The sequence below is a fragment of the Balaenoptera acutorostrata genome, chromosome 8, assembly GCF_949987535.1.
Source record: "Balaenoptera acutorostrata chromosome 8, mBalAcu1.1, whole genome shotgun sequence".
NCBI classification, from domain to species: domain Eukaryota; kingdom Metazoa; phylum Chordata; class Mammalia; order Artiodactyla; family Balaenopteridae; genus Balaenoptera; species Balaenoptera acutorostrata.
Window position 1 is genome coordinate 64,637,732 of NC_080071.1, and position 23,641 is coordinate 64,661,372.

Genomic DNA, 23,641 nt, shown 5'->3' on the forward strand with positions numbered 1-23,641 from the left:
GGAACATTGGAAGTAAAATCAGTACAGTGGTCTTAATACAGAGGTACACTGTCAGACATGACTTATGATATTTAGGCATCCTGAACAATATGATTTATGGTTGGGTTTTATTTCAGGTTCTCTCTGCTTGTCATTGTCTTCGTCTATTTTACAATCGTGCAATAATCTCATCCAGAGAAATACAAATGAATTGTGTCTAATGGAATGCAATCAGTTATTGCCCTGTAAATATTGACCAGTTTTGCCAGTTTTGTAACTGTTTATAAATCCATTTCAACATTCCTGATGGTCTACACATTTGTGAGACTTTGAATTCTCCTTTTTACCCATTGTAACATCTTAACTGATTCTATCATTAATAGAGTTAAATAAAACCTTTGAAACAGGTTAACTTTATATTTGTATGTGAGTCATGACTTACCTGTTTTTTAAAAAATGGTCTTTTAATAGGCCTTTAGTCCAAAAGTATTGGTCTGACCTTGGGAGGACAAATGAGAGTAGGGAGAGGCGGGTAGGGATGTGGTAAGGTTTTTAAAAAAGTGTATATGAAGTTTCTTTCTGGCCCACTCAATTTCCAAAACCTAGATTTACCTTCCACTCCTAGGATGATGATGGAACTGAGCATCGGGACAGGGGGAAGCACTCATTTAGGGGAAAGGGGTGGGGTAGGGCTGGGGTCTTGGTTTAAGTGCAATACCAGGCAAGCAGGGAAGGGCTGAAGGAGAGAGAATTCTGATACCACCACACATTTGTATTGCTGAGGCAAATTCTTTCTTTAGGGATCCCAGCCTCTGTTCCCTGCATCCTTCATTCCGATCTGCTCTCTTTAAGGACAGTATGTTAAAGCCAGGCCCTTGATATGACTGCTGGAAGATTTATACAATTGTTTGACACAGCCAGGATATTAGCACAGCATTCAAATATGTGCAGCTTTCCTTTTCTCTCTCTCTCTCTTTTATTTTTTTGCGTCAGACTGAGGCCTCTTAATCCCTTCAGCTGCTACTCAGAGGAAGGGAGTCAGGCCAGTGTTCTAGCCACACCAAACTCCAAAATAATTGGTTAGATATGGCACTTTGCCTGATCAGCGCTGCAGCTGGAGAACACAGAATGCCTTCCCCCGCCTGAGGATGGGTACACTGTCTGCCTCACCGAAGAGGGATGAAGAGAAGTCCCAGTACTATCTGATCGGCTCCCGCCCTTGCCTCAGCTCTCCCTTGGGATAAGTAAACCCATCAGGGTGTTTATGCAGAGTGGACTTTATTTCTGCATTCCCTTCTCCAGTCCTCCCGGTCTGTCTTCTTTCTCTTCTGTCCCCTTGGCTAAGCTTCCCTCTTCCCTCCCAGTCCCTCCTCAACACATGCTTCGATGTAATCCAGAAACAATTACCATCCTTTCTGGGCAGTATTTTATGGTGGTTAAGAATGAGGGCCCTGCGGTCAGACAGGCCTTGCTTTCTAACTGCAGTGCCACTTATCACCTACCTGTGTGGCCTTGGGAAGTCAGTCAAAAGCTCTAACCATCAGTTTCTCCATCTGTAAAAATGATACAGGGACAATAATATCTACTTTATCGGGCAGCTGTGAGGAGGAAGTGAAACAATGGAGTGAAGCTCAACGTCGGACACAGTCATCTATTATGACTGTAACCTTCTTCTCAGTTTCCAGTCTCCTATTTCCTATTTTCCCTCTGTTTCTAGTGTACTTCTATTTCCTATTTTCTTATTTGTAGGTACTACTTCACATTTTTCCCCTCAGTCCAACATAGATACTGATGAGGTTCAAGACATGCTAGCCCCAAATATGACACCTTGGCATATGGAATAGTTTTTTTAAAAAATTTATTTATTTTATTTTATTTGTTTTTGGCTGCACTGGGTTTTCGTTGCTGTGCACGGGTTTTTCTCTAGTTGCGGTGAGCGGGGGCTACTCTTCTTTGCAGCGCGCGGGCCTCTCATTGTGGTGACTTCTCTTGTTGTGGAGCACGGGCTCTAGGTGTGTGGGCTTCAGTAGTTGTGGCTCGTGGACTCAGTAGTTGTGGCGCACGGGCTTAGTCGCACCGAGGCATGTGGGATCTTCCAGGACCAGGGCTCGAACCCGTGTCCCCTGCATTGGCAGGTGGATTAACCACTGCGCCACCAGGGAAGCCCTGGAATAGCTTAAGCTGAAGAAGTATGAGAAACAACAGGTACAGGAAGGATTTCTGACCTTCCCCTGAGTGAGGACATGAGATGCTCATGTGAGAGGTGCCCTCTCCATACCCTTAGGAAAGGAGCATCTTTATCTCCAAAGAAGGAGGGATGCTGAGAGGAGTCTGAATGAACAGGCCTTGCTAAGTTTCCCCCAGTTTACCACCCTTAGCACATACTCCTTTTGTCCTATCACATTTCTCGATGACTCTCCACTTTTCATGCAACCTAGTACACATAAAAATACTCAGGTTTAACTATTTCCTCGGGTCTTCATTTTCTTATGAAAGGTCCCATGTCATGTAAAACTTTTATTTAAAAATGTGTATGCCTTCCCCCTGTTAACCTGTCTTTTGTTATAGGTGCCCCAGCTGAGAATTTAGAAGAGGAAGAAATGATATTTTTTTCCTCCCCTACATTAGCAAATCAATGACAGTGGTCACATGTACCATATTTTTTGATTACAAGCAATTTCAGTTTCTTCATCTGTGATCTGGGGAGAAACACCATCAGTAAACCATTGTAAGGATGTTGTAAGAATTCAACAAGATAATGTATATAAGTGCCTAGCACAGTGCCCGGCTCATAGTAAGAGCTTAGGAATTGTGTTATATCTTACTTTATTAATCCTTTCATTAGGGTGTATTATGAAATAATTCACATAACTAACATATCGCTTTGTTGAAAAGTAGGGAATTCTTGGGCTTCCAGCTAGTTTAATGATCACTGGCTCTAATCAGAGAGCTCGTTTGATGATATTAATTAGTTTAGATATCATTTTGGATTTATGTTTCATCCTAGAAGAAAACATTAGCTGAAAGATACCACTGTGAGCAACAAAATAATGGTTTCCTACTGTTACAGTAAAGCTACATTATGCTTATTCCTTCCTTTCCAAAGGGGGACATTTTGACCCTGTGATAATGTTCTACTTAAAGGAGTTCTTTTTATTTTACATCAAATGATTCATGTCGATGAGTTCATTTCTTGTGATGAAGATGGAAACGAAGTAGCTGAGCTTCTTACTGTAATCTCACTGACTTGCTGTAATCCAAATGGCTGGAAAATACAACAATTGTCTGGCTCAGAAAAAAGAAAACCCACAAAAAATAAAAAACAAGCTTTCCCAAAGAAATTCTGTTTGGGCATTCTCTTAAGTTTGATGAATGAGTTGTTTACTGAGCTTGAGAAAAGTGTAAAAAGGAAGAAATGGCCTTTTTTTAAAAAAAAATTTATTTACTTATTTATTTTTGGCTGCTTTGGGTCTTCATTGCTGTGCGCGGGCTTTTTCTAGTTGCAGTGAGCGGGGGCTACTCTTTGTTGTGGTGCACGGGCTTCTCATTGCAGTGGCTTCTCTTGTTGCGGAGCACGGGCTCTAGGCACGCGGGCTCAGTAGTTGTGGCTCGCGGGCTCTAGAGCGCAGGCTCAGTAGTTGTGGCGCACGGGCTTAGTTGCTCCGCAGCATGTGGGATCTTCCTGGACCAGGGCTCGAAGCCGTGCCCCTGCATTGGCAGGTGGATTCTTAACCACTGCGCCACCAGGGAAGTCCCGAAATGGTCATTTTTAAGAAAATTATTGAAGTGCACTGACTGAATTTGAGCAGATTTCATTTGACATGGCTTGAAAACAGATCTAGTTTTTAACAAATCAAGCTTTTGTTTAATTAAGACTGAAATAAATGAGTGAATATTCTTGTAAATAATCTAATAAAAAGTTAAAATGAAGAGACACTCTCCACAATCATCTCCACGCCTGCCCGTGTTCTGGGGGATAGAATACATTTCTGAGGAAATCTGAAAATACCATTTTATATCGTGTTTGGTATGTTATAATTCCTCTTAAGAGATAAACAGTTTTAGGTGTGTCCTGAAGTTCCCCCTTCCTTATTCAATCTCTCAAAAACCAAAAAGCAAACCAAGGAGAAACGCTATGCTTATACATGAAATATCATTCCAGAGCAAGGCATCTCTCCCAGACAAGGAAGGAAGAATTTACTCATTTTACTATCTTCTAAGTTTTTCCATCTTCTTGGTTGGTGCATGTAAAGAACTGAATTAAATACGTTGTGTGTGTGAGTGTGTTGATAATGGTAAAATCAACCCAGAGGTGAATGGTTTTATTTTGAATAGACTTAATGAAATGAAAGCCCATATGGGGCAGAATGACAATGAAACAGAAGAGTCATGTTTAGTATTATCTATACAGTTGGGTAATAGAATAAACAATTTATATAAACTTAGTATTTCCCATAAAGTAACCAAACAATTGATTTGACTAAGCTCTTATTTCCTGAACTTGCTGATGGTTTGGTATTAAGGAGAAAACCACCATTTCTTCTAAAGGGTAAGCTGTGTTTTTAGATATTACTTTCCTTGCCTGATTTCCAGAATTCTTGCCTGATCTCTACAAGCCTACCCCTCAACTTATTTCAGGGTCCCTGATCTACACGCTTCACACAGAATTTTTAGTTATATATTTGAATGCTTATTTGATGAATGTCTCTCCTCCACCAGAATGTACTTTTGCTTACCTTATACTCCCAGAACCTAGAACAGTGCCAGGCAGAGAATAGAGCTCAATAATATTTACTGACTAGAAGAACAGCTATTCTGTGGGTTTTGATAAAAGGCATTCATGCTCACGGGCATTGCAGCAACTAACATTTATTTATATTTGTCTGAGAAGGCAAAGGTGAGTTTGAGAAGGAAATTTAAGCTCTTAATTACCATCAAATCCATTAGGTCTTGTTCTCAGTTCCTCGTCTTATTAAAGGTGTTAAAAGAATGTTGAATCTCACCCCTTAGAGATGTATTAAATCTGTCTGGCCACTTAATTAGACCAGGACTTTTGAATGACAACAGGTCCCACTTACAGGGAAAGATGCTGAGGTTTTTCTCTAAACCATTATCAGGAGCAAATTACTTCACTATAAACCAGTTGTCTAATAATGTATTGCCTATAATTAAGACCAGTTTACCTAATACATTCAAAATGAGGAAGCAAATACCAAGCACACCTAAGTATATAATACCTTTTAACACATTACAGTAATACGGTAACATCTCCTGAGTACTTGTTAAGTACGCTACAATGCTAAGCAACTTTACATGCATTTTCACATTTCATTCTCGAAGCCCAGGCAAGACTTCTGGGTCTGTCTGACTTCAGGGACTTCCTTCTTAATCCTTGTACACAACGTCTCTCTAGTAATCATCTGTTAATGTGTTCATCTCCCTTGCTTAACGGTGAGAGCCTCAAGGGCAAGGTCTAAGTTTTACTCATCCTTGTATCTCAAGTACAGAACAGAGTGCAGGAAACATAATAGGTGCTCAATAAAAGTTTAGTGAATGAAAGAGGAAGTATTTCTCGTCCTCAAAACTATAGTATGTTTAGTATAGTTTTAGTGTTAAACATAGTTAACTATATAATGTGCATAAATAAAATACACAAATCAAACAAATACTTATGTAATAAAACAAATAATATATGAATATATCTTACTGTTTTATTAAATTAGTAATCCATATTTTATGTTGAAGCATACGACATTGTCAAGGTCAAATAATAGCACTTTTATATGGTATAACTTCATTAAAAAAAAAATCTATGTCAACTCTTAGCTACATAATGAAGCAGAATGCTCCATTACCAGATGTTTTCCACTGAAATAGAGGTTTATCATTATAAACTGCCAAAGAGAAAGTTTTATGAAAAATTAAGGGTGTCATATCTATAAGCACTTTCTTCTAGGTCTAATGATCTAATTTCATATACAAATTATTTTTCATGCCCTTAGGTTCTAATGAAAATTAACCCAGCACATATTATTACACTTGACTTTGATTCTCTCTTTTCTAAGCTGCCAGGTTGCATACCTCCTTGCACAAGTCCTTCTTCATGAAGTTCTCCCTTTTTAGTATTAACTCTGCCTTTATCCCAAGCCCTGATGCACCCCCTAGTGTTCCTCAAACACTTCTATAATTATTATGTCTGTTTATAATGATCACTTTTTGTTGAATGCTGGGGTCTGTTATATGCGATTGTGTAAAGCATTTATAATGGAGGAACTATACTGAAAGGGAGCAGAATATGCCACCCCCAAATATGCCACTTTGGCATATTAATATTTTGAATTAAAATTACTTGAGAAACAGTTGGTGCAAGAAAGACACTCTGACCCTCCTTTGTCCCCCTGAAAGCAGAAAATAAATCTCCTATGTGAAAGGTACCCTCCCTTTATCAGGAGGGTAGAAGATATCCTTATCACCAGAAATAGGGAATTTAGGGCCAAGAAGGCTGTATAAACAAAACTTGTTACTTCTTCACTAATTTACTACCCCAAACCCAAACTTCTTTGTACTGTCAATTCTTCACAAATTTATTGTTTCTTTGTCTAAAAGGTATAAAATCTGCCTGCCTTGGTTACTTCTTTGAATCTCATATTATATGGACTCCCGTACACATGACATTAAATTTTTCTCCTGTTAATCGGTTTTATGCTAATTTAATTATTACACCAGCCAAATAACTTAGAAGGGAAGAAGGGAAAAGTTTTCCACCCCTACAATACTCAACTGATTTGGTTATTTTACTAAGTGACTGGCTGGTTGACCATGGACTGTTCTTAAATAACTTTTTTGTTTCTTGCATAAAAAGAAACACAAAATTAGAACTTCAGAGAGTAACCCTTGAGGGCTTTCAAAGCACACAGGATAAGCTTTGCTTCTGCATGATTCCTGAGTGAAGACTATGACCTATCCGTATTGAATTCTTTATATGCTAAATTTTATGAAATAAATTATTTTCTTGGTTTCACCATGCTTTGAACTTTGCCATCTAGTGATTGCATTTTTGTCAGCAGTACCAACAAGGTCTCATGTTTTTGGTGTTCTAACTTAGTCCACCTGACCCCGTGGTGGGCCTGAATTCTTTTTCTACTCTACTTCAGTCTTCAATTTAAAAGCTACACCCTGGGACTTCCCTGGCGGCGCAGTGGTTAAGAATCCACCTGCCAATGCAGGGGACACGGGTTCGAGCCCTGGTCTGGGAAGATCCCACATGCCGCGGAGCAACTAAGGCTGTGCACCACAACTACTGAGCCTGCGCTCTAGAGACTGCGAGCCACAACTACTGAGCCCGTGTGCCACAACTACTGAAGCCCATGCATCTAGAGCCCGTGCTCCGCAACAAGAGAAGCCACCACAATGAGAAGCCTGCACGCCGCAACGAAAGAGTAGCCCCGGCTTGCCGCAACTAGAGAAAGCCTGCGCACAGCAATGAAGACCCAACGCAGCCAAAAATAAATAAATAAAAATAAATAAATTAATTAATTTTAAAAAAAGACTCCGAGCTCCCAGTGCAGGGGCCCCCAGTGAGGGGGGCCCAGGTTCAATCCCTGGTCAGGGAACTAGATCCCGCATGCCTCAACAAAGATCCCGTCTGCTGCAACTAAAGACCTGGCGCAGCCAAATAAATAAATAATTTTTTAAATTAAAAAATACAATTAAAAAAATAAAAACTACACCCCAAGCAAAGTCCACTTGAGAATTTCTTGGTCCTAGTTGGGTTAGCCTTTGAGTGCACCTATATTATGTGGCTTGGTTAAATTCTGAAATACTGTATGTATATCAGCAACACTGGTATTACAGGTTTTCAGGACATAATGAGAACCTTATATGCAGAATTTAATTAGGCATGGATTTCTAGAGAACAGAAACAGCACAGTGAAAACTGTAAATTGCTATATAAGTATATATTTATTGTAACCTGAAAATTTCCCCAGTTCACAGTGGGCACAAATGGGGTAGTATTTAGAATTTTAATTCAGGATTCATTAAGGTGTCCCCATTGGCTGATGTAATATCCACTATATTTGCCCAATAAAGAGATCATACTTGAGAAGAGTTCACTGGAAAGTATTTCCAGGGCCTCCAGAAGATGCATTACATGTGTCTGTAGACACGTTTGCTCCTCTTGGGTACCACGACTCCATCAGGTGTGCTGCCAGAGTGCTGGCTACTCGCCTTGTCAAAGCTGGCTAGAGATTTGGGATGAAGCGAGGGCAGAGGGCTCAATTCGCTTCCATTATATAGATCCTTTTTTTTGTTAGAGGAGACCCAAAATAGGCCTGCTTGTGCCCTGATGTTTTAGTGGAAACAACTCTGCATTTTTAATTGCATGCTGCTCTTACACCCCCTCTCCTCTCAGAGGTCAAAGGCTGTTCTGGGCTCCCCCTCCTAGCAAGTCCTTCCAAAAGCCTCCTCAGGCCAAGAAGGACTTCTGGTGGGTACACCCCATCAGTTGCTCAGTCAAGTCCAAATCTTGTCATCTCACTTTGACTCATGATGGGACACCAGTACCCACCTCTCTCTCTGTGTCACCTCTTCCATAAACTGTTAACTTGCATACTCACATCCACATCCATCCCTCCCTTTTCTAAACTCCATATCCTGTAAGTATTACATAGTTTTAAAACTTTTTAGTTTAATAACTTAATTATGTCTCCCAGGCAGCACAACTCTAAGCTTACTGAGGGCAAGAACTTTCCATTAAAATCCTTGTGTCCTCTCCTAGCAAATCAGCTGATGGTTCAATGTTTGCTTGACTGAATGTGATATGTAAGATGGCTTCTCTTAGTTAATGATAAACAAACAACCTCCTTCACCATCCCCAAAATGGAAAATAGCAAACTTCCAAATAAGGAACCAAACTTTCCAACTCCCATCTTCCTTTGCTTGAAACTGAGAGTAAAACAAAACAAAACAAAACAAAATTTACATCATTCAGAAAGCCCTAACATACCTTCTTTTTTTGATGTGATAAATTCCTTTATCACAAGCCAAGTCTTTATTTGCACTCATCCTGCAAAAACTTGCTGTATGCAGTGTTTCACACACTTGAGCTCACATGGGCTGGTTGATTGTGTTTGCTGAACAAGGGGCCAATGAGACTAAGGTTGGATGGTTGGCTCTTGCCTGAGTCAGTATGCTTCACACAGAGAGAAACTCTTCCACAGGCAAAGCCAGGGTCTATTTAACCCCTGCCCTTCTACCTTCTAATTAATCATCTTGCCAATTATATTCATTAGGCTGAAGGAAGGACTTGCAAATAATTTCTAGCAAAAAGTTTGTGCCTGACTCATATTTACTTTGTTCCTACTGACATCCAGTTTCTTTAACAATGAAGAGCATTTTTCATCTTATTTGAGTATCATGGAATAATCAGAACATACTATGATAACTGAAGAATATGAAAACATAAAATCTGAATAAAAGATTTGTCTCACCAGATATTTATTTATTTATTTATTAGGTACCCACTGTATGTGCTAGGAACCCATTACATATATCACATTGAGCAATGACTTAGTAAGCAGAGGTTGAAAAAAGGGGAAGGGGTGAGATTGGAGTACTGGAAGGAACCTCGCCCATCAGGTTTATTTAAGAGGAAAGGAAACTGAGGCCCATGAAGTTTGCTCTGCCTCAAGCCATGAAACAAGTTAGAGGCATAGTTGGGATTAAACTCTGGGGTGACAGACAAAAGCAAAATAGCAAATATAAAGATATTGTGGAACCACAGATTTGGGGCATGTTTGGAAATTGTCCAGTTTAAGATAATGCTGCGTTATTAACCTTCATTTAGCTAGTTATGTTTTTTCTATCCTTAAAATTTTTATACTATCAGTTTTTATTGTGGTCTTCGCTTTTATTACTTTCATTAGAAGTTTAATGAGGCAGTGGGGGTGGGGGAGGGATGGATTGGGAGTTTGGGATGAGCAGATGCAAACTATTACATGTAGGATGGATAAACAACAAGGTCCTACTGTAGAGCACAGGCAACTATATTCAATAGCTTGTGATAAACCGTAATGGAAAAGAATATATACATGTATAACTGAGTCACTTTGCTGTACAGTAGAAATTAAACACAAGGGGACTTCCCTGGTGGCGCAGTGGTTGAGAATCCACCTGCCAATGCAGGGGACATGGGTTCGATCCCTGGTCTGGGAAGATCCCACATGCCGCGGAGCAGCTAAGCCTGTGAGCCACCGACTACTGAGCCTGCGCTCTAGAGCCCGCGAGCCACAACTGCTGAGCCCGCATGCCGCAACTACTGAAGCCTGCGCACCTAGAGCAGTGCTCCGCAACAAGAGAAGCCACTGCAATAAGAAGCCCACGCACCACAACAAAGAGTAGCCCCTGCTCGCCACAACTAGAGAAAGCCCGCGTGCAACAATGCAGCCAAAAATAAATAAATAAATGAACTTAAAAAAAAATTTAAAAAAAAAGAAATTAAACACAACATTGTAAGACAGCTATACTTCAATAAATTTTTTTTTTAAAAGGAAGTTTTATGAGGCAGGAACCTTTACTAAAGTTAATGCCACCAAAGAAACCAGGTGAATTAGAACTGAAGACCCCCCCCCACCAGATTGAGGGTTTAACTGTTTGTGGTTTATATGAAAATTGAGACCTGAAGAAAAAAGTAGATGGGACTTTTCAAAATTATAAAGTTTTAAAATTATACAAGTAATGGACTACTAGAGAAAATTTGGGAAAAAAGAAGAGCTATATGATCTGAAGGGGTCCAGCATACGCTACTGTGGCATAAAAATTATTCTGAGCAGAAGGCATTTGAGGTCCCAAAAGAACTCAGTTGTCATAAATCCCCTCCCAGGAGCAACAAGGTAAGGTTGACTCATTGCCATAGATGAGAAGCCTCCACATCAGATCTAAACAGACAATGTCACAAAAACTATCGCATCGCCTATCTATTCTCCTAAAGTCCATTTATATTTCTAAAAAGTCATTTGTTTTCCCATAAGTCCCCTTTCTCCCCCTCCCCTTCCCTTATTAAGAAGTCACTTGTTTTCCTGTAAGTATCCTTCTCTCTCTTCCCTTCCCCTTAAGATGGTATATAAGCTCCAAATTCTAGCCTTCCCTGGAGTCACATTTTTCTGTGAACTCCCCTATGTATGTTAATAAAAATACATGATTAAATTTTGTGTTATCTCTTGCTAATCTGTCATTCGTTAGTTTAATTCACAGGCCTTCAGAAACAGAACTTAAGAGGGTGGAGGAAATGTTTTTCCTCCCTGATATACCATCAGTTCACTATCAGCTTAACACAACCATTTTCAATTTTGCATGTTTTTCTTCAATTTTTTCAACTCCATTTACTTTTTTACACAATTATAATTATTGTTAGTATTATGAGTACTCATCCATGATGCTACATATCCCTCCAAATTATGATAACTTAATGACTACTAAATATTTCCATTGAGATAATATACAAGATGTTTCTTAACTAGCTTTCTAGTGCAACCACAGATTTGGGTTGCACTAGAAAGCTATTTGTTGAATATTTGTTGGATATTTAGATTGCTTCTGACTTTTTAAAATTATAAGCAATTCGGAAAAGAAGTCTTTTAGCATAAAACTTTTTCTTTTAAAATTACTTCCATGAGTTAGCTTCAACTGCTGTAGCCTTTGAAAGGGGAATGTTGGGTTAAATAGCTATCTCTCGGGGAGATGACAGTGGTAAAGTAACACAGAAAATGTATGACATTCTTTTATAAACTAAATGACTTAAGTCTTGGGTAAAATCATAAATAAAGGCCGTGAAAAAACTTAGAAATCATTTAGTGTTTGGAAGAAGTGCAAACATGATGAGAATTATTTAGAAAGAGGAATTACTTGAACTAGGTAATCTGAGATTCAAGAGCAGCCTCTTGACTTTTTCACAAAACAAAACAAAACATACTAGTGGATTAATTTAGCAACAAGTTTGTGGAAGCTTGGGCGAATGAGTTTTTTTTTAAGTGAGAAAGGCCAATTTAAGAGAATAATTGCTGGTGAAAGTTCCGTTATCAAATTTTCATTTGGTTTTCACTAGCTTTCATTTGGAGGGAAGGATAAACTATCAGACAAAAAACAATTGGCGCTCCCAGTTATCTGACTACCAAAAGAACAGTCAAGGTAGCTGAACCTTTTCTTCCAAGTACTCACCTTCAATTAGCCATTCGTCCTTCATTAGATGAGCCCAGATACCAATTATTCTAACAGGCAATTGATTACGAGATTTCAAAAACCACAGCAACAAAGAAATGTTTGTTTTGAAGAGCCACAAGCTATTCATTTTAAAAAGAGAGGAGAAAACCAAGCCACATTACAACTCAATTTGGAACTTTTTTCCTGCCTTGTAATTGAAGGAGGGCAAAATCAATTTTCATCTTGAGTACCATTTCCTCCTACTCGATTTCACTACAGTGGGCTTTCCACTAATGATGTTTGACATTTCTGAGTCACCACTACATTTATGAGCTGTAATTTGCTAGGTAAAAGCTGAGGAAATGACTGAAAGTTCACTGTGCCCTACCAACCCCTACCCTAGCAACCTCCTCCTGTCCTCTCAGTGTTTTAGGTTTAATCACAGCTGTTGTAAACCCTGTTACACTCTTCCTAAACACTTTTGACAGGACCAAAAATATGAATCTGCACAGAGAGCTTTTCATAAACTATCAGGAGTCCTTTTCCTTTTTTGCCAGCTGGTAGTTAGTCCAATTACTGCTTTATAAATAAATCATCTGCAGGCATCCTCATCAGGTCAGTTCCAAACACGGCAGTTCAAGGAAAACAAGAAAGCACTTACCAGTTAATTTTCTGTGAGGAGAGAAGCTTTTGTGATGTGTGGTGAAACCTCTCTGCTCCAGAATGAAATGGAGGGTGGTTTTCAGAACAGCTACGTTGGACACTCTTCTCCCAGGCTCCTCATTTGGCTTTTATCTGGCTTTTGAAATGACACTGTAGAGGAGAAGGATGTTGGGTTTCACTTGAATGTGGTTCTTCCCTTCCTCTCCTACCCTCCATAAAAATTCATCATGTATTCCAGGAGAAAAGTAAGCAATGAACACACTGCACAAATTCTTTTGCTCAGTGTGTACACGTGTGTAACTGAGGTTTGTTTTTTGAATGGAAATCATTACTGTTGGCTGCAGTGCCGCAGGCTGAAAACCAGTGATGGGGGAGGAACCAATCCCTCCTTTGTTTGGGTGGGCTTTTGCTTATGAAAAGTCAATTTAAATTTCAGTCCAGACTTCCCTGGTGGCAGAGTGGTTAAGAATCCGCCTGCCAATGCAGAGGACACAGGTTCGAGCCCTGGTCTGGGAAGATCCCACATGCCGCGGAGCAACTAAGCCCGTGCACCACAACTACTGAGCCTGCGCTCTAGAGCCCACGAGCCACAACTACTGAGCCCACGTGCCACAACTACTGAAGCCTGTGTGCCTAGAGCCCGTGCTCCGCAACAAGAGAAACCACTGCAATGAGAAGCCCGCGCACCGCAAAGAAGGGTAGCCCTTGCTCGCCGCAACTAGAGAAAGCCCGTGCGCAGCAACGAAGACCCAATGCAGCCAAAAATAAATAAATAAAATAAATTTATTAAAAAAAAATTTCATTCCAACGATGGGATGAAAAGAACCTTAGAATGTCAAAGGAGAGCTCTTCAAATGCGCCAGGGCTCATTAGGAGAGAGATTTTATTTCCTGGGTTTCAGTGTATTTCTGATAGGGAAGAATCAGAATCACACCTTAGTTAGGTATGTATTTTTTTTTTGAATTTTATTTTATTTTATTTTTTTATACAGCAGGTTCTTATTAGTTATCTATTTTATATATATTAGTGTATATATGTTAATCCCAATCACCCAATTCATCCCAGTTAAATATGTACTTTAATTTTTATTTCTTTACTTAGGTGGGTTGAGAATTTTCTAGGCTTTGAGGAAATTAAAGGTCTGATTCTTATCTCTCATCTTATCTGTGGCCCTGGCAGATGAGGGCACGCCTGTGTACCTGAAGCAGGACTCAGAATTCAGGAACTCATGGGGTGAGATGTGTGGAGGCTGACAGGAGCCAGCCTTGATGTGGCTGGCTTGTCCGTCTGCAGAGCTAATGTGATTTTCATAACGTCTAACATCAGCTTGAGAAACTGAGCATTATTAGGTCATAAAACGTCGTTAGGCAAGCTAATTGAATTTAGCTTGAGCAGCCAGAAGAACACACAATTTGTATTTGACTGCTGTGAATGCTGAGGGCTTAGCAGAATGTGCCACTGCAAAATATGCCTCTTTGGAGAGTAAGAATTATTTTGAGCTGTTTATTTTAAAGAACTGCAGGCATAGAAGAAGCTCTGAAAACAAAGCCCCCGCACAGCAACGAAGACCCAACACAGCCAAAAATAAATAAATTAAAAAAAAATTTTTTTTTCCTCTATTAATCTGTCTTTTTTACGGGGTGGTGGTGGGGTACTTAGCCAGGAACAATGAAAGGTAGAAGGAAAATTATTTTTCCTCCTCTAAAAGACAAAGTCTAGAAAATCAAAAGCAGTAATCCCCACTGAGAGTGGGGTGGGAGCAGACCGGAATAACCCTGGGGGAGGGAGTGGGTACGCTTTTTCAAACTACAAATATCCCTCAGCACCATAAGGACGAACACTCTCCCACATTTGCCCCTAGTCCCTTGATTCCACAGAAATAATCACTATTAATAAACAGGGCATATTTCTTGTCAGTGTTATCTGAGTTGGTGAAGGAGGTCACAGTAAACCATCTGCTGGAGGTGATATCCAGTCACCAGTTCCCACCCCTTGGCATCAGCTATATTAGTATTTACTAAGAGTTATATGCTGTCTTCTGTAATCACACAAAAGCACAATTTCATCCATAAAAGACATTTTTGAGGAGAATTGCAGGAAGTTTTGGCTTTGGGTTTATTTTCTGGCAGTGGAGTGCGAAGCATTGAGTAGCAAAGGACAGAGAAAGAAGACAAAAGAAATGACATTTCACAAGCATTTATTGTGTGCCAAGCATAGTTTAAGCACAGCCCACACTGAAACCCAGGAATATTTAATTTTTGGCTGCGTTGGGCCTTCGTTGCTGCATGCAGGCTTTCTCTAGTTGTGGCGAGCGGGGGCTACTCTTTGCTGCGGTGCATGGGATTCTCATGGCGGTGGTTTCTCTTGTTGCAGAGCACGGGCTCCAGGCGCGCAGGCTTCAGTAGTTGTGGCTCGCGGGCTCTAGAGCACAGACTCAGTAGTTGTGGCACACAGGCTTAGTTGCTCCGCAGCATGTGGGATCTTCCCGGACCAGGGATCAAACCCATGTCCCCTGCATTGGCAGGCGGATTCTTAACCACTGCACCACCAGGGAAGTCCCGAGAATCCATTTTAAAAGACAAGCTTTCTATTAATCAAGTGAAGCTCTAGTAGTTAGAATGGACTGGGTAATTTTAAGATGATCATCCCCTCTCCCTACCCCAACTCCTCCAGAAAAAATTGGGGTCAGCAACTTGGCCTCCCATCTTTTGATATGATCAAGAATATCTTTATTCTTTTCTTTTCTTGTTTGATGTTAAAATAGCACACTTGGGGCTTCCCTGGTGGCGCAGTGGTTGAGAATCTGCCTGCTAATGCAGGGGACATGGGTTCGAGCCCTGGTCTGGGAAGATCCCACATGCCACGGAGCAACTGGGCCCGTGAGCCACAGCTACTGAGCCTGCGCGTCTGGAGCCTGTGCCCCGCAACGGGAGGGGCCGCGATAGTGAAAGGCCCGCGCACCGCGATGAAGAGCGGTCCCCGCACCGCGATGAAGAGTGGCCCCCACTTGCCGTAACCAGAGAAAGCCCTCGCACGAACCGAAGACCCAACACAGCCAAAAATAAATAAATAAATAAATAAAGTAGCTATAAAATTAAAAAAAAAAAAAAAAAAAAAAAATAGCACACTTGCCCCAGACACCTGAATACTCTGATGATAGAAATTTCAGAAATAGACATTTGGGAGAATATAATCAGGTCATATTGGTTTTTGTTAATGGTCATTTCTAATCTTTTTGTTGTTGTTTGCAAAAAAAGAAAGAAAAAAAAATTGACCCAGAACATAACCACTAGAAAAGAGATAATATGATACAGATGGACATTTTCTTTTAAAAGAAACTAATTTGTGAAAAAGGGAAAGACTTCACTTCTTTTGAGTTTTTTTCCTCTTATACAGGGAGATGACTGTCTTCATGTGTAAATGCCCTTCTTAGGCCTGTTTCTTTGTGGTAGACAGAGTCAGAGATTAGACTTTGGGGTCTTTACTGGGTTAACAGTAAGGCTTGGGACCATGCAAAGCTTTTCCTCGGGGCTCACAGTTGCAGACTCCGTGTCTCTGGGAGGTCACATAGAGGAGCCATGCCCACCTGGCCATACAGGGCAGCTTCCATGCAACTTAAACCAGAGAATTCTTAATGGGCACAGAGGACAAAGCCTTCTTCAAATTCTTGCTTTAAATTCCGTTTGGCCCCTGCAGGAACCCAACCTTGAGGATACTTAGAAATTCTGTTAAAGGATTTAGCAAATAGCTTTTTAATTAAGATACACAAAGCTTTAATTCCCTGTGGAAAAGGGGGGGGGACAGCTTCTATTGTTGTCTTTTATTTGAAAAAAACCTTCTCTTTTAATATGCCAAATGCCAAATCAAATGAAATCTACATACAGGGATTTAGAATGATGTTCTTAACTATCAATCTCAGATGCTCAGGGCCTGAAACTTTTGGAGGCTAATAAAACACTCACCTCTCAGAAGGTGCCCATGCGGTGCAGCGGCAGGGAGGCTGGTGGGCAAAGGCTTCCGGGCTCTGCGCTCTGAACCTTTGTGGTAAAATAATTTCTCCGGGAGAACTGGCCGCAGCTACCCTGAGTCTTGGAAGAAGTATTTCCTCTTTTTGTAACCAAGGGAGGTAAATAATCTTTTAACTTATTGCCCTAGGGAAAAAAAAAATGCGGTTTGACAGTGGTTAAATAAATCTGGTGTATGTCACTTAGTTAACAGGCATCTGGGTGACACCATCCTTGGCTCTGACTCAAGAGAAAGGAGGGCTCTGGGCGTTCAGGCCACTCCCAACTATTTACTCTAATTATGCTGCTTTTCTTGTTAAACTGCAGATTATGGATACGATATAAGTGTATCCGGATTTTTCTAAAATGTCACATTTGGGGAAAGGAAAAGGATCGAAGAATAAAGCATATTTTCTTGGCTTCCGTAACTGGTTCAGTCACTGCTTGCATTTTTCATTAGGAAATTGGTAGCCTGCGGGCGTACTGCAGCTGCAGATGTGTTTTGTTTGCAGTGCACAGTGTTTTCTAGAGTTTGAATTAATTTCCATCATTTAAAAATCAAGGGATCTTACATAGACATCGGATTGTTGGCTCCTCATGAAAAAATTGCCAGATCAGGGTAACCATGGGCCTGCATCCCACAAGGATACATTTGGATGAGGCTGAGTAGGGGCTGTGCCTCATGCCACCTGGCCACTTCCGGCAGGGCATTTCTTTCTATTTCGACACTTTTCTCCCCTGCCTCACTCACTCACTCATGGACCGCATTCGTCTGGATCTTCTGGGAGTTCGCACTTGCAACCCTCACGTCCCTTTCCGATTCTTTTCCCCTTGAGTTTCTTCAGTTTAGGACAATTGCATACACAGAAAGGTAAGTCATTGGGCAATCATTTTTATTGCATAAGGAATCTTAGGTTTGGTCACTTAAAAAATATGAATTCCAGTGCTTCCCTTCTGAAACCTGACTGCATTATAACCTATGATTAAATCAACAAAACCGGCTTTAACTAGCTTAACTATGGAACAGTGGTGGGTGAAAAGGAAGAGCAATGGAAGAGATCTGCCCCGTGCAGACAATAATAGAGAGCTCTGTCTTTAGTGAATTTTAAACCAGTAATAAAACCAACTAAAGCCCTTCTGCTTTTTGTGATCACTGTGTGCCAGCAATTCTAAACAAGTGAAAAAAAATCTTTAAGTTCTTTAAAATCTTTAAGTTCTAAAAAATATTGCTGTGATTATGTTAGGGGAACCACGGACTGAAACTGCCTGCCGTGGCCAGGCATGATAGTAACCACTTGAATGAGTTACCTTACAACAGGAGGTCCTGGTAAGGAACGAGGAACTAACAAGCTACCACCCACCAGAAGAATTCGGGAAAGGTCAAAAGGACAGAGGAGATGCCAGTCCATATGTCCTACCAACCTCCTAGAATCCTTCTCGCTGGAATCCATCGTGGCTGAGCAATGCATGTGCCATCAGGATGGACCCTGAGTCAGAATGACTGGCCAGAGACAACCTGGAAACTAACCCCATTACCATACAACTCGAGACTGCAAGCCACGTGGCAGAGCAGTTCTCCTGGGTTCCCTTACCGTCCTGCTCTCCGCCCGGGTGCCCCTTCCCAATAAAGTCTCTTGCTTTGTCACCAAGTGTGTCTCCTTGGACAATTTATTTCCAAGTGTTAGACAAGAGCCCAATCTCAGGCCCTGGAATTGGTCCCCCTTCCTGCAACGATTATTCTGACTTTTAATTACATATACATAATTCAGTAAATTTTATTTTGGGGGACTTCCCTGGTGGCACAGTGGTTAAGAATCCACCTGCCAGTGCAGGAGACACAGGTTCAAGCTCTGGTCCGGGAGGATCCCACATGCTGTGGAAGCAACTAAGCCCGTGTGCCACGGGCTTATCTGGAGAATGGGGATCATGATACTATCTACATCAGAGTGTTGTGAGATTTCTATAAGACAGTATAGTAAAGCACATAAAGAGTAAGCTCTCAATAAACGTTTATATTATTATTATTACTTGCTATGAATTGCCCAAAGTGCTTTTCACTTATACAATCTGTTGATGAAGTGCTATTATTACCTACCCACTTTGTGGCAGGGACCACAACTGCCTCCTCAAAATCCATTCCTTTCTTCTTTCTTACCTTCAGAACCACAATTTTATTTAGGAAATAAATATTGTTGCTGTATCCAGATAAAACGCTACATTTCCCAGCTTCCATGGATGCTGAGAATGACCACTAAGATTTATGTAGAAAACATGGGCTGGGGCTTCAAGGAAAGTTGGCTCTGCTTTGGAGGTATGCTTTGGAAGATCGACCAAATGACTGAAGATTCAGCAGCTCTTTAGGAACTATAAGGGAAGGAAAAGTGCAGGAGAGATGTTACAAAAAGCCTAGACTCCTTGAGACCTCAGCCTGGAAATTCTTGAAGCTGTATTACAATCTCCCACCTCCAAACTTATTGTTCATTAGAAATATAAGCCTTTATGTGTTTGGGTCACTACTACTTTGAGTTTGTTGTTATTATATTTTATTATATTTTGCCAAACCAAATTGTAACTCACATACGCAACACCATGCTAAAATCCTTAAAAAATAATGCTAATTTCATCATTCGAGGTATCATTATAGGGAATTCTCTGGCGGTCCGGTGGTTAGGACTCCACGCTCTCACTGCCGAGGGCCTGGGTTCGATCTCTGGTGGGGGAACTAAAATCCCACAAGCCATGTGGTGCAGCTAAAAAAAAAAAAAAAAAAAAAAGGAATCATTATAATTATATTAGAGTCTCATCGTGTGAGGTAACCTGGGTAATTTTGTCTTGAAACAAACAAAAAACTTTGGGAATATACCTCACAGTGTTGTTGTAAAGATGGAATAAAAAGAAAGAAAGCACAGGGCTTCCCTGGTGGCGCAGTGGTTGAGAGTCTGCCTGCCAATGCAGGGGACACGGGTTTGAGCCCTGATCTGGGAGGATCCCACATGCCGCGGGGCAGCTGGGCCCATGTGCCACAACTGCTAAGCCTGCGCGTCTGGAGCCTGTGCTCCGCAACGGGAGAGGCCGCAACAGTGAGAGGCCCGCCCACCGCGATGAAGAGTGGCCCCCGCTCGCCGCAGCTGGAGAGAGCCCTCGCACAGAAACGAAGACCCAACACAGCCAAAATTAAATAAATAAAAAATGATAAGTCAGATACAAGTTGGTAACCCTTGGATGGCTGCTTCATATTAAAAAGAAAAAAAAAAAAAAGAAAGAAAGCACATAAATTGACTTGCCTAATACAGTCCCTGGCATGTAGTGATTATTCGGTTTGTAGTGGCTAACATTATAGGGCTGTCCCAAAGGGAATCAAGCCTGAGAAAACTTTGCCTTGTCCTTGGAGTAGAAAGCAGGGACAATCATTTTTATAGCTCATCAGTTGACAGTATGTATCATTATTTTTTTTGTCTGATAAATTCATTATTCAAGAGGATTTCAGCTCAAGAGTGATTGAGAAGATAAGTCATAAAGGAAGCACAAAAGGAGTGACTATCTACTCAAAGATGATGCCAGGCAACAATTTGTAATCTCCTGATGTTGTGTTTCTGGGCTATGAGAGAAAATGTATCATTGTACCCTGTATCTAAGCTCTGAACTGATTATGTCATAGTTTATGTCTAGGTAGGATGTGTATTCAGAAAAGCACAGCTGTGCCTGGGCCAGAGAGCTTGGCTCATCATTGCCTGATTCTTTACTCCTATTTGCTGGTCATACAACACAGAACAGGAATGAACTCAGTGGCTCTGTGTGTTTTTGAACAGTGGAAACATCTACAAAGATTGTCTCCCTAACCTGTGGTGGTCCATGTGATTAATGGGTGACTTTGAAACTTTCAGACAGACGGTCATTGCCAAAAACCCTCAGTGAAGTCACAATTCACATGCTGAGGAGAATTTTTTTAATTGGCTCAGTCTGTTTTAGCATCATACTCTTTTCAGTTACGCTATAAAAGAGAAATAAAATGTCAGAGACAGCTCCCAGTCAATGTATATTTATCTCATCTTAAGTTTATTCTCACTGGACTTAGGAGACAGGCCTCTCTGAAAATTGTTGGCCGTGTCACGAGACGTCTTTTGTGAAGCCACAGTGTCCAAGATGATGTGCAAAGCACATAAGACTATTGCCTTCCTAGCATTTTGTCCTGCTTATCCAAACAATGGCCTAATTTAAGTGGAAGGAAACATTTTCTATGGCAGCTATTCATAGATAGTTCATACATAGATAGTGTAGAATTGGTAATCACATTCTAATGTTATAAATTGTTTTATGACATTAAAAAACAAGCTAGGGGACTTCCTTGGTGGTGCAGTGGTTAAGAATCCGCCTGCCAGTGCAGGGGACACGGGTTCGATCTCTGGTCCGGGAAGATCCCACATGCCGTGGAGCAACTAAGCCCGTGCGCCATAACTACTGAGCCTGCTCTCTAGAGCCCGTGAGCCACAACTACTGCGCCCATGTGCCACAACTACTGAAGCCCGCACATCTAGAGCCCATGCTCCGCAACAGGAGAAGCCACCGCAATGAGAAGCCTCCGCACTGCAACGAAGAGTAGCGCCCCCTCACGGCAACTAGAGAAAGCCCGCACACAACAACGAAGACCCAATGCAGCCAAAATAAATTAATTAATAAAAATTAAAAAACAAAAAAAACAAAAAAAACAAGCTAGGGCTTCCCTGGTGGTGCAGTGGTTGAGAATCTTCCTGCCAATGCAGGGGACACGGGTTCGAGCCCTGGTCTGGGAAGATCCCACATGCCGCGGAGCAACTAGGCCCGTGAGCCACAATTACTGAGCCTGCGCGTCTGGAGCCTGTGCTCCGCAACAAGAGAGGCCGCGATAGTGAGAGGCCCGCGCACCGCGATGAAGGGTGGCCCCCACTTGCCGCAGCTAGAGAAAGCCCTCGCACAGAAACGAAGTCCCAACGCAGCCATAAATAAATAAATAAATAAATAAACCCAAAGTTTAAAAAAAAAACGAAAAACAAGCTAACTCAGTTCTGTGCTATATATAGGAGACACACCTAAATCAAAGAGATTATGGCACCTCCATACAATGGAGTCTTCCGCAGGTGAGAAAGGAATAAAGAGTATCTCTGGGACTTCCCTGGTGGCATAGTGGTTAAGAACCCGCCTGCCAATGCAGGGGACACAGGTTCGAGCCCTGGTCCGGGAAGATCCCACATGCTGTGGAAGCAACTAAGCCCGTGCGCCACAACTACTGAGCCTGCGCTCTACAGCCCGCGAGCCACAACTACTGAGCCCGCGTGCCTAGAGCCCGTGCTCCGCAACAAGAGAAGCCACCGCGATGAGAAGCCCGTGCACCGCAACGAAGAGTAGCCCCCGCTTGCCGTAACTAGAGAAAGCCCGTGCACAGCAACGAAGACCCAGTGCAGCCAAAATTAAATAAATAAATAAATGTATTTAAAAAAAAAAAGAGGAATATCTCTACATACTGATGTAGAGTGTTCAGCAAGATAATTTCAGTAAAAAAAAAAAAAAAAAAAGATGGGTTCAGAACTATATTACAGTATGTTACTTTTTGAATAAGTATTGGGCTATACTCTGCAGGCCTACAAGGCCTGCACTTGCTCATCTTCAAGACCAAAGAAAGAACCTGGAGTCAGCAACAGAGACATCAATGGTTTAATGGATGGGGGATCTTACACGTCTGAAGCAAGGTCCTGGAGTGACATCCCACTGTGTGCTGCAGACTGTGGGCAGCACATGGTGGCGGTCTTCACACCCAGGGGAAGGGAAGATTGCCAGTTATGGGGGGAATTGACATTAGGTTGGTTCATTAGTTACCAGGGAAACCAGCAGAGGGGCATGCCCCTCACTGTCCCTTTGGTAAGAACAATCTCTATGTAAAACAACTATACCCCAATTAAAACAACAACAACAACAATCTCTAGCTGGGGCCTGGGGCAAGTGCACAGGAACGTCAGTCATGTGAGTAAGGTATAGATGAAGCAGACACTGGTAGGGTAGAGGATGTACAGAGAGCAAGAGAACAGCCATCTTGAGCGGTCTGACCATACAGTAAGATAGGGTGTGCGTGTATGTGTGTATCTACATGTGTGTATGTGTGTATCTATATGTATATATTGACAAAGATTCTTTGCTTGACCAAACTTTACTCCATCTCCCCTGAACCCTCTCTTCAACAAGGATTCTTTCTTGCAAAATCTAGTTTTAGCAAGAATCCCGCTAAGTCAGTTTAGGAGAACTCCCCACAGCATGCCTGATACGTATGCTAAATTAGTACCCTCTTTCTCAACCACCCCCCAAATTTAAGTAGTTTCCAAGCTTCTGGAATATGCCCCTAGGTTTCATTTTGAGGCTCTAGACCTTTGGTGGGATTTTCGCCCTCCCTTGAGGAAGAAAACTTCTTTCACATTTTTTTTTTAATTGAAGTATAGTTGACTAACAATGTTGTGTTAATCTCTGCTATACAGCAAAGTGATTCAGTTATACATATATATACATTCTTTTTTAAAATACTTTTTTCCATTATGGTTTATCATAGGATACTGATATAGTTCTTTGTGCTATACAATAGGACATTTTTGTTGCCCCAAGGCAGGTGGGATCTTAGTTCTCTGACCAGGGATTGAACCCGCATCCCCTGCATTGGAAGGCGGATTCTTAACCACTGGACCACCAGGGAAGTCCCAAAGAACATGTTTAAGGCAAATAAAATGGTTGGGAAATTTGACACAGTCCAGGCCTGGAAACTCTGAACCAATCATAAT

At 41.3% G+C, this 23,641-nt stretch overlaps 1 protein-coding gene across 1 annotated transcript in view; it reads right to left on the reverse strand.

Moving 5' to 3' along the window:
* CMKLR2 (chemerin chemokine-like receptor 2) overlaps positions 1-16,981 on the reverse strand; it is a 46,092-nt gene extending 29,111 nt beyond the window's left edge. The window contains exons 1-3 of the transcript XR_009008988.1: positions 16,803-16,981; positions 12,839-12,990; positions 2,995-3,244 (exon numbers count right to left, since the gene is read on the reverse strand). The gene's annotated coding sequence lies outside the window, so the exon portion shown is untranslated. Of the gene's footprint in view, positions 3,245-12,838; positions 12,991-16,802 lie in introns of the transcript that reaches the window.
* Between the last annotated feature and the right edge of the window lie 6,660 nt (positions 16,982-23,641).